Raw genomic sequence first — 13493 nt, 5'->3', positions numbered from 1 at the left:
ATTTATTTAATATTACCTGGTACCTGAATCGGAGGGCTGATCACCTTTCCTTCATGTGTTAACGATCAAGATAACACTGTGTTTATATTATGCAGTGCCCTTTGCATCATTGGGGCGCGGATAAGGGTTTGAAGAAGAAGAAGAAGTTTGAAAATGATGCGGAATGCATCGAAACACGAAAAAATGTAAGAACATTAGTCCAAGGTTATAAGTTTCCTCTAGTACAATTCGTGCAGAACATACTTTGATGGAAATCCACTTCGTTTGCCTATTATATTGGAATGCTAGAATCTTTATACTTAAATAAACTGTTGAACACATTATTGTTATATAAGCCTCATCTTGCAAAAGAGATAAGATTTTTTTGGCAGTCACATCTTAAACATCCGACTAGTTTCGTTTTTCATTGTTTATCGGACATTCAAAGTTTATTTACAATTCTTTTCCCGTATGCGTTTCCGTCTGTGTGTATGTATATTGTAATGTAATCGTTAGCGTGCTTCTGTGTATATAATACGTACGTTTCTGCATTCATCTGAAACAGTTAGAAAAACAGATTGCTCGATGAAAGAAATGAGATTGTTTACGGATAGGACTGATTTCGGAAAAAAAAAACAATTTGAATAATTTTATTTAAAATTACCGCTTAATTCAGCGAATTTAATAATTCACAATATTTTGAGAGTGTTATCAAATATTTGTTCACAAATCTGGATTATCTCAAAAATCATGTTTTCAAGCGTTTCTTAAGTGTATATATATATATATATATATATATATATATATATATATATATATATATATATATATATATATATATATATATATATATATATATATATATATAAATATATATATATACATATATATATATATATATATATATATATATATATATATATATATATATATATATATATATATATATATATATATATATATATATATATATATATATATTTATATATATAATCCAGGTTTTGGACCACACATGCAGTTAGAAAAAGTCTCTTCTTAAAAAAAGCTTTCCTCATCCCACCCAAGATGGTTATTGTGAACTCATGCATACTGTGTTAATCAATATTTATCAGTTTGATCAATATTTATGGAATTTTTAAATTTTAGTAGTGTTGTTGCTAATCGTGGGTAGAATTAATGAATGTTACACGTATGTAAAGTGATCACGTAACCAAGCCCATGACGGTCGCAAGCTCTGTAAATGGTTTTTTGGTTGGTTGGAAGATATTGCTTTATAGCAATAAGCCCGCCTATGTACACACACATTGTACAAAAAGTTCAAATAAATAAATGCCTAGACTTCCATATTCTTCTTCATGTCAAAAAAACGTAAGAAACTATCATTGTCTCCATCAAATTAGTTACAGGCGCTTAAGAGCCATGTTTCATAGAATCGACAGCAATAGCATTCGACTACGCTACAGCTTTTCAGTACTTACCTGTTCAATATTTCATGAACTGTCTCTGATGTTTTTGCTTTTATATTAGTCGATTCAAGATTACGTTACGTACCTCATGACTAAATCATTATTTTTTTGGAGTTTATTTACTTTTCTCTCAAAATTGAACTTATACGTTTCACCCATTATTATTTTTGTCATTTATTTACTTTTTTTAAATGCGATTCTCTACACATACATTCTTGGCTAATATTCTAACAGTAATAATATTCTAATATTCTAAGCTCACTAATTTGATACATTGAACGTTGACAGGCATCAGGGTATCAATAACATTTTTTCAATCCCTTATCCGCCCCCCAATGGTGCATAAGGCACTGCATCATATAAACGCAGTGTTATCTTGATCGTTAACATATGAAGGAAAGCTGATCAGCCCTCCGCTTCAGGTTCCAGTCGAGGGTAATGTGGAATAAATATTACTGAGTGTTATATTGTATTTATGTGACCCCCCCTGGGAATAGAACCCGTGACATTCGGAAAAGTAGTCGTAACACCATGGAGGCGGACAACATAGAAAAGATAATGTTTTAATTGCGTTGATATCATCAATTTTATTAATTTTAATAAAATTAATAAAATTAATTTTAAATTTTATTAATTTTATTAATACAATATTAATTGAATGTTTTTTCGATAAATTTAACGATTTTAAGTAATTTAATACGAAGTATGTTCTTCTTGGGTTAGAATTTTTATAGTCTTTGCTTTGCTCCTTTTGTGGTCAGTCTCTACCCGACTCTATCCTCCACTCGTCTCTTCAACTCGGCATACCCGCTGCAACGCATGTCGAAGATAATTTATCCATGTAGGTTAAGTGGGGTGGCCTTCTGTAGTTTGTGCCTTCACGCATGCCTTTCGCAATCATAAAGTTGGAGACTGACCGGAGCATATCGTCGTAACGTAACATGTTACGATGCGAGCATTTGGGCAGTCAGTACAGCGAGCCCGAGTGCTCCATCCATAGTTTCGGATGCTCGCCGCGAGCGATGTTACGACGTTATGCCACGACGAAATGCTTCAGTCAGTCTCCACCTTAAGAAGCGGGCCTGGGTGTCTTATATTATGGCCTATCCATTTGGCCCACTGTTGTGTTACTTTATTAAACATCTAGAAGTACCTACCTTATCTTGAATTATTTATTAATTTGGTATTAACTTTGTAGAATATGATGATTGAAATGTAAAAATAAAACACTCTCATTATCATTCGTCGTTCACTTTTGTACTACTACTTTTTTAAACACTTATTCGTGACCGGTTTTGGAATAATCATTCCATCATCAGGTCATTAAAATAAAATTATTGAAGTTTTACATTTGAACAACGATAAAATTTTGAAAGAGAGAAAGAAGACAAATGAATCACAATGGGAATATTTTTAAAAGTCGACTTGAAGCTAAATTTAGATAATTATTTATTATGGGTAAGTCTTTATTGATTACTCTACGTATTTTTTTTCTAGATAATCTAAATTAATACCAGTTTTATTTACATGTAAAATGTCCATACCCGTGAACGTTGAATGATAAGGAGTGTTAATACCATATCACAAAGTTTACAATGCTATTAATAAACAAAATAAAACACATGCTTAAGACACTTTTTTTGAGTTTATTAATGTAAACACTAGTTTCGTGACCATCTATAGTTTTCGAAACTAGTCGTGTTGTCATTAATAAATTCATAAAATGGGCTTGAACTTGTGTTTTATTCTTATATTTTGAGCATCATGTTATTCTGAAATAAACCCAAAAATATGGTCTTCTATATTACATGTTTAAAAAAAAATTATCATAACTTTATAGTTAGAACGTTATATTTCCTATATAATTGATGCAAAAACAATTAATATCTGCAAGCATCAGGTGATTATCAAAGGAGAGGACGAGAAAGGACACTCTGGATTAAATTTCGTTTTGGTAAAAATCAACATTCTTATTTCATTGTGTATAGAAATAAAACTTGATTAATTCTTACCATTATTTTATTTGAATACAACATAATTCGTTATGAAAACGTTTATGTTAAAAACGAAAACCAAAATTTGGAAAGAATTTTAATTTTAACAAATTGGTGACTAAGGCAAATTTCCGGTTACACATTGACCCTCACATATCGTAACATAGGAACTGGTTTATGGAAAATAAAAACCCTGTATGCTGATCAAATATTAAGGATTCGGATCGTTCTATACCCCTAAAAACAAAGGATTTCAATATTGACACAATCCATCTGTTACAATTCACTTGTTTGAGTGAATTACAAAATTTGAGTTTATGTGCTAACGCCGTTTTTGTACGGTCAAAACCCTTTGGTACATATATATATATATATATATATATATATATATATATATATATATATATATATATATATATATATATATATATATATATATATAAATATATATATATATATATAAATATATATATATATATACATATATATATATATATATATATATAAATATATATATATATACATATATATATATATATATATATATATATATATATATATATATATATATATATATATATATATATATATATATATATATATATATATATATATATGCATATATATATATATATATATATATATATATATATATATATATATATATATATATATATATATATATATATATATAAATATATCCATATATAAATTGTCTGCCTTCGTAGTGTAATGGTCAGCACGTTCGGCTACCGTTCTGGAGGTCCCGGGTTCGATTCCCAGGGGGGGTCAAATAAATATGAGTGACTTTTTTCACTGTAATATTTATTCAATATTACCCTGGACTGGTACCTGAAGCGGAGGGCTGATCACCTTTTCTTCATTTGTAAACGATCAAGATAACACTGCGTTTATATGAAGCAGTGCCCTATGCACCATTGGGGTGCGGATAAGGGTTTTATTATTATTATTATACATAAATTTATCTCTTTTTGTTTTTTGATTTCTTATTAGCTGATATCTATGGTATTCTTGATAGCGCCCTTCATTTTAACCTAAAATATAATGTATACCCATACACAGGTCATGCTTTTGTGGGATCATTTTTTATTTGAATATTTTATATATTTTTTTACTTGTAATTGTAATGTATTGTGAAATGCAAAAGAATTTAAAAATTATGAAAGAAAAAATACATTTTGAAAATGACACCCTGTATGTTTACTTTTTTTCTTTTTAATGATTTAATTAAAACAATAAACCTTTGTAAAAAGTTTATAAATTAGGAAATTTACAGCATATCACTTAGTATTTTATTGACGTTTTTGAGAATACTGTCAATGGCAAGGTTATCTTAAAATATGCTAATTCTGAAATAGTCTGGAATATATTCAACTACCTGTGTTATCCTTTTACTGAATGCCTTACTAATTTTTTTAAATATCTGATCATCTCAGGATTTATTTTGTGATATTAAAGATTGAAATATTATCTTAATAATGATGTAAACATTTAAAATTCTTTAAAACACTATTTACGAGGCCGATTATAAATATGTACTTTATTATACGAATAAAAAACGTGAGAAAAAAGTAAGATCATCATTAAAATGGTCTTATTCCCATAATATATTATTTTTAATAGTTTTAGTAATAAAATATTAAAATCGTTAATCGATGTGCCTGAATCAGTGTTCCATAATATTTTTGTCGTTCTGAAATTTATCGAATTAGAAGGGTTCATTCATACGGACAAAATTGTTTAAAGGTTTTATGCGAGGCTTAGGAAAAAAATTAAAACTATTATTTTAAGTCTCATAAATTTAATTAAAATTTTGTTTCGATAATCGATTTCGAGATACCAACATAGAGGGTTGCAATCCCTAGTTCTATATTTTCCACTCGACCAATCGTTTTAACTCGATTAAAGAATTGTATTTTCATGTACGCGTGACATTGCTTTTAGCGCACCTTCTTCATATTTTAATGGATTTTTTTTTTTCATTCCATTTGTTAAAAAACCAAACAAAGTTTTTAAAAATCATTTAAGCATTTTAAGAAGCGAGCTTTAAAAGGCAATTCAATAATATTAATTGCTCCAAGTTCGAAGTAGCTTATGTGAAAACGTGTGAAAAATACAATACGTATCTCAAAAAAAGAGTTATCTCCGTTTGTAAAACTGGATTTATTTTGTTTTTAAAGAAATCCATTTAGATTTATCTTTCTTTAAAAAAAAAATCTCATTTTCTTAGAGTTTTTATTTTTATTAAAAAAAAATAAGAACCAGATTTAAAAAAGCAATTTATTAAAATGAATACCTTCACATTCTATGAAGCTAACGTTAAAAGGTGAGAAAGTTCATATCTCGAGGAAAGATCTATCTCTTTTCGTAAAACTTTTTCGTTAAAAAAACACATTAAGACTTAAGGTTTACACGTTTTTTCATCTACTTCTGATAATTCCATGTTTCATTATCAAACATACGTTAATTTTGATTTTCGGTACGCTATGTAAATCTAGCTTTTATAAAAAAAAACCGTAAATACTCATAGTATAATTTGAGTAGTATGAACAATTTGAAGTAAGTTTACCTAGAACGTAACCCTATTATATTCCTTTGTGACTGAAACAATCATTGTCCTATGTAATTGGACAAAGTGCCAATGATTATGTGTAGTGTTTCCACATTAATTTCAACTCAGGCAAAGCTCAGCCATTAATAAGATTTTAGGATGAAAATTTCAAGATAAAAAAATTCAGACTATAACTAGATCAGCCGCTACCATCCACGTAGTATTCTGTCTTTATGTGGAAAGTTATTTGTATCACACTTCAGTTATCGTAAACGCCTAATTTATTTCTTAGAGCATGAATCTATATAAATTGATAAATAAAATAAATATTTTATTAAATCAAGAGAGGTTTTCTTCGATAAAATTCACCATTACCTTATTTTGAACTAATATAATGGCTAACGAACGCAAAGAGAAAAATGCCTAAAATCAACTTTTTCTAGAACCTACGAAAACATCGCGCAACAGTCTCAGGCATATGATAAATAAAATTTGAAAAATAAAATAAATATTTTATGAAATCAAGAGAGGTTTTCTTCAATAAAATTCACCATTACCTTATTTTGAACTAATATAATGGCTAACGAACGCAAAGAGAAAAATGCCTAAAATCAACTTTTTCTAGAACCTACGAAAAAATCGCGCAACAGTCTCAGGCATATTTTTAATACCATTGTGACTATCACAAAAAATGTATTACAGACATGGCAAACAATTGAAAACAACCGAGATTTTTAGAATTCCAGTTCTAGACGCGAAGTGAAGAATTCCAATGTGTACAATTCTTTACTTAAAACCCTATTGTATTTTTTGTTACCATTTTTATACTTTTACACTGTGACAGTGTTAGAGCTTATATAAAAAAACAAATACTTTTTACAATATATGTATATATATATATGTATATATATATATATATGTATATATATATATATATATATATATATATATATATATATATATATATATATATATATATATATATATATATATATATATATATATATATATATATATATATATATATATATATATATATATATATATATATATATATATATATATATATATATATATATATATATATATATATATATATATATATATATATATATATATATATATATATATATATATATATATATATATATATATATATATATATATATATATATATATATATATATATATATATACATATACATATATATATATATATATATATATATATATATATATATATATATATATATATATATATATATATATATATATATATATATATATATATATATATATATATATATATATATATATATATATATATATATATATATATATATATATATATATATATATACATTTATATATATATATATATAAATATTTAATATATATATATATATATATATATATATATATATATGTATATATATATATATATATATATATATATATATATATATATATATATATATATATATATATATATATATATATATATATATATATATATATATATATATATATATATATATATATATATTTATATATATATATATATATATATATATATATATATTTACATATATATAACTAACTAACTAACTAACCATCACGCCGCTTCCCCGCAGGGGTAGGCAGAGAGAATAGAGCGCCACATCACTCTGTCCTTGCAAACATTCTTCTCCTCTTCCACGTTCATGCATCTCCTCATACATACCCGCCGATTGTTACGATTCCTAACCTGACCACTTTCAAGTATTTGGCATACCTGATCGTGCCATGTTTTTCTCGGTCTTCCTCTGCTTCTTTTCCCACTAACATTCGCCTCATAAATTGGTTTTACGTGCTAAAGGTTTATACAACGATACAAAGCAATATAATATGATAGTGTCATGCATGCGCGCGTTGTAGTTGTTTAAGTCAAACGCTATATATGAACAAATGAAGTACCACACATTGTGTAAGTAATATATGTCATTGTGTTTTGTGATTTTTTACGTTTTTTCTCGTTATCTTGAAAATATCAAAATCACTTACCATTAATGTCAAATATTGACAGTGTGTGAATACAAAGAATTTTTTATGGAAATTTTTGTATTGATGTATTTATTTTGCGATGGTCTTTCCTAATCTCTCACATTAAATCTCTCTTTTTTTACACTATTTATTTTAGTGAAGTGTATTTATCTAACAAATTCATTACGTATTTATCTTGTTCATTTTACTATTTATTTATGTTGAATTATTTATAATGCTAAGATATATTTTCGCAATGTAAATGAATGTTAAGGTTCTGCTTAGTGAGGCGTTCGTCTAGTATTCTAATAAGCAAGGAATGAACATGAAATTTAACCGTGCTTTTGCAAAGCATCAATTTCTAGAATATCTTGTAAGCGTACGTAGTAAAAATCAAATAAATACTTCAACCGAAGAAAATATTTACAATCTAAAATCAATAAGTCTCCTTTTCATTCCAAGAATTTTTGAGAATTTGAGAATATCCAAATCTTTGTTCACGAATCTGGATTTGTCCCCTTTGTAGTTATTTATATTGATATCTCAACAAAAATGAAGAAGAATCTGGAAGTCTGGATATTTACAGGGCTAACGCCTGGTCATAGGCTGGTTTAAGTGAACTTGTGTGTTAAATAATCCAGTTAGAATCTTACATACATTTTATGGATTTCTTTGCCTAATTTAAAAAAACTTTCTCAACTCAACAATAGATGGTGCCAAATGTATGTGAAATAGGGTGTTAATTGAAGAATAAAAATAATCCCGAAATTTCAGTAGTGTGGTTTTAAATCATGGGTAGAGTTGTTTATGTTACACGTGTATAAAGTTATTACCAATAAAGTTAAACCAGTCTGTGACAAGTCGTAAGCCATATAAACACCACGACTACCATATTGTTCTTCATCTATGTCCAGATATTTTTTTCTCTATCCTTTCCTGCACTTAATAGTACATATAAAGGGCACCTTTCAATTTCTAATCAATTGTTGCAATGTTGACTTTTCATCAGTTTTGGACCAGTTTTGCAATTTAGATTATTGGATGAAGAAGTGGGAAATATTTGATCTGATATGTAAAAAAGCTCAAGGTGAAAGATAAGAAAAAAATAAAGTAAATTAAAGAGGAACAGGAGAAAAGTAACAATGTTAATTTCACTCGTGATTACATACTCGTATCCTTAGAATCATGTGAATAAATCCCTTAAAGAAGTATACAGTTTTAGGATTTTATAGAATGTATTTATGGCTATCGTAAAAACAATGCCATAATAAGGATGCGAGAGTTCGAAAAACCTACCCATTCTGATTTAAAATCAATACACAAATTACCGTGAATAAATTGAAACAGTAATGCCAATTATTTTAAAAAATAAAGAGACTGTAAAGCCCAATTACATTACAAAGAAAAAAAATGAAGGTGGTAAAACAAAATCGGAATTTTAACCCATCGACAAAGCAACAAATGTCTAAAATGTGATATACCAGGAAAAGCAAAGCGTCGAAATTACGAACTTCCTACGCGAACAATTAACTAAATAAAACCCTTTTATTAAAAAATGATAAATTTAACGACAATTTTTGACGTCATCATTGAATACTCGGCTGTCCAAACTCAAAACACAGTAAGGGACATTTTTTTTGTAGTACGTTTTTTTGCATTTTTGGACTAAGTAGATTCTACTAGTATGTATGAACTATTTGGACACACTCAAAATGTTGTAAATAATTTTTCAGCACAGTTAAATTTTTTGTACGTATCTTTGATATTTTTTTACACATTAGTTTCAACGAAGAATGGGAAAAACAAGCTGAAATTGATACATGACATATCGATTTCAGCTGTCGACAAGAAATTGTTTTCGGTCACGTATATTGATAGTATATTGATACTGTAAGGAAGATTTTCCTCGGGATCATATCCTCGCGAGGGATCGTTAAAAAGAATTTGAATCTGTATTAGACGAATCAGTACATGCCGAAATAGGGAGGAACAATGGAAATGGAAGAAACAAAGGATTAATGAAGCATAATATGGCCATTGTTCTACTGAACTACGTACGAAATGTAGAATACAAATACCTACGTCTACGAACAGTCTATACCTGCGCCCTTTCTACATTATTTTAATTATACATACGGTTTGTAACTTGATCAAATTAAATTCATGTTTACCGAACGTGTCATATGATATTTTTAAAGCAACTCTAGTTTCTCATTAAAATATGTACCTCTCTGAACTTGGAAAACAAATAAGTAACTAACTCACTATCACGCCGCTTCAACGTAGAGGTAGGCACAGAGAATAGAACGGGCCACCAGTCTGTCTTTGCAAACATTCTTCGCCTCTTCCACGTTCATGCATCTCCTCATACAAACCCGCCGATTATTTCGACTGCTAACCTGACCGCTTTCAATTATTTGATAAACCTGATCGTGCCAAGTTTTTCACGGTCTTTCTCTGCTCCTTTTTCCAACAACTTTTGCCTCATAAATTTGTTTATCGTTCATAAAATTGTGTAAATAAAATAAAATCGGAGATTTTGATCAAACTTATATTTTTATTTTTATTAATATCATCATCATCATCATCAGCCTGTGTTCGTCCACTGTTGAACGAAGACTTCCCGCATGAGTCTCCATCCTCTTCGATCCTCCGCCTTCCGCATCCAGGTCACTCCCGCTATTCTTCTTATATCGTCAGTCCATCTTGTAGGGGGTCGGCCGATGCTTCGTTTGCCAGTTCTTTATTAATATAGTTTTTTTAATAGCTGTGTAGTCAAAATAAGTAAAATGAATTACATAAGCAATAATGTGTATGATTTTTTTTCATCATGGGAATGTTCTTAAAAGACGAACTTTTTCCTGAATTTAAAATGATAATCTTTCCCGAAATATAAAAGCCTAAAATAAATGTTAGTATTTCTTTCATAAATTTGTATGGTAGACTGTAGTGGAATATGTTTTAATTCATTTTAGGGGTATGTATTGTAGCCAAAATATTATTTTCATGTTCAAAATAGTTTTTAAACTAAGTTTACGATTAACCCCAACTTTGAAAATCTGCAAGGTAAATCAGGGTTGTAACTTATGTTTAATGTTTCTAAGTGTTCGGTCACGTCTTTCGCTAGGGCCCAAAAAACTCTTATTTCATCACTACAAAATGATCGACCAAAATTTTATGCGAGCGTCGAATGTTAGGGATCCAGGCGTTAGGTATGTGAGCACCCTGACATTTCACGATCATATAGAGGCGGTCAGCGGTAATGATATGAAACTGTTAGGATTTGTTCTGCGTACTGCCAGTGTTTTCGAAAATATCCACGTGCTGAGAACTCTTTATAATTCCTTGGTGCTAAGTAGGCTCGAGAGGGGCTCGATGATTTGGGGGTCATACGAGCTTAAGTACTCTTTTATGGTAGAGAAAGTCCAAAATAAGTTTCTGGGGTATCTCTGCGTGAGGGAGTACGGGTATTATCCTTGGCTCCTTTTTTTTCATCGGTGTTAAGATTTTAATATAAATTAATCATACTAAACCTAAAAGTTTAGGTAAAATCCTCGGAAACTCTGATCAATAGTAACCATATATTTTTTTTAAAAAACTACATAAATGACATAACTAACTAACTAACTAACCATCACGCCGCTTCCCCGCAGGGGTAGGCAGCGAGAATCGAACGCCACACCACTCTGTCTTTCCAGACATTCTTTGCCTCTTCTACATTCATGCATCTCCTCATACATACCCGACGATTATTACGACTCCTGACCCGGCCGCTTTCAAGTATTTGACATACCTGATTGTGCCAAGTTTTCCTAGGTCGTCCTCTGCTTCATGACATTTTATGTGGAAATTGTGATTTTTCAAAAATTATTTGATCAAATATCATTGTATAATTAAAATGTAACTTTGTTTTAAAATCACTTTAAATTTGTAGTGATTTTAAAACAAAGTTACATTTGAATTATAAAATGGGAAATAACAAAGTAAGTGCTTCAAATATAAATTATTAATATCATTATCATCGGCTTATTAATAATTATTTATAAAAATTTGCGAATCACATTAAGGACGCTAATCACTCATTCAACATTTTAAGTGTGTCCAAATACTTGTTCGCAAATCTGGATTATCTCCAATTATAGGAGTAGTTTTACTGACCATTTTTTTTTACATCTCAAGATAGATGAAGAGGAATAGAATATGACGATTGCAAGCCCTATAAATGCCCGGACATCAATATTCTTCTTCATCTTTGTTAAGATGTCAAAAACTAATAATCACTATTTCGACCCACACACTTAAATTATTTCATAACTCAAGTTCACCAGCCAATGTATGAACAACCTCTAAAATTTAGAAATGCCAAAAATGCTGTAAAAATACTCTTATAAATAATGTAGTTTTCCAAAATTCCACACCGTTGCTTTTTTCATCCCCATTAGAGCAAACCCCACCACTAAATTTTCACCCTTAAGTTATTATTCCACCCACATAAATCAGTATTTATTTATTTATTGCTTATCTGTTTTTTCACCTGTTGATGAAAACATGTGTTCGACCAATAGCCACTTATGGAAATAAATAAATGGTTTTGAAAAGAAAAGTGTTATTAAAGGGTATACAAATATTTAAATAAAATATATATAAATATATATATTTTTTTTAAATCCAATACATATTCTAAAAAAAAATTGGGCGTAAACTGACGTCCGGCTCTCTGCACTGCCTGACGCTAACTGAATTCTATTATTGCGACTAATGTCTTAAAATATGCAAGAAGTTCAAAGAGTTGCATTAAGAAAATGTGCTACATAATTTTTTTCGCATATCATTTACACTTTTCAGTCCTCTCCAATTCAAAAATGAATGAATCAGTTTGGTGTTTGTATTTGTGTGTCTAACAAATGAAATGCTTGATTTTATAGATTTTTCTAGGAAAGCTTAACAAAAGCCAAAATACTTTTATTTGTGTTTATTTTCATAGGGAGTAATAAATTTGTGTTTACTCGAATAATGACTATTCTCGATCGATAGCCCGGCTATTTCGGTTGCAATCAAACAAAATACTCGTGGGGTCATCGTGAAGCAACGGGTTAACTCAGCCGTCAGTGTTAATACTGTACAACGTTCCAGGCAAAAGTTCAACCCACAATTCGCTCACTCCTTTCAAGAACGTCATGAATCAAAAATCGTCAATTTTGAGTTGTGCATGTTTTCGGAATGCCCAGAAAATGCACTATATCCCAGCAAAAGCGGCATATTTTCAACTTAATATTTACCCACTCCAGGGCAGAAAGTGATGTTTTTGCATTTTGAAGAAAAGGTATTGTTCAACTATTTTTTTAATAATAATAATAAAACCCTTATCCGCACCCCAATGGTGCATAGGGCACTGCTTCATATGAACACAGTGTTATCTTAATCGTTTACACACGAAGGAAAGGTGATTAGCCCTCCCCC

The sequence above is a fragment of the Brachycentrus maculatus genome, unplaced genomic scaffold, assembly GCF_059751285.1.
Source record: "Brachycentrus maculatus isolate JH-2025_06_01 unplaced genomic scaffold, ASM5975128v1 h1tg000019l, whole genome shotgun sequence".
Classification (NCBI taxonomy): Eukaryota; Metazoa; Arthropoda; class Insecta; order Trichoptera; family Brachycentridae; genus Brachycentrus; species Brachycentrus maculatus.
This window is presented reverse-complemented; position numbering follows the sequence as displayed.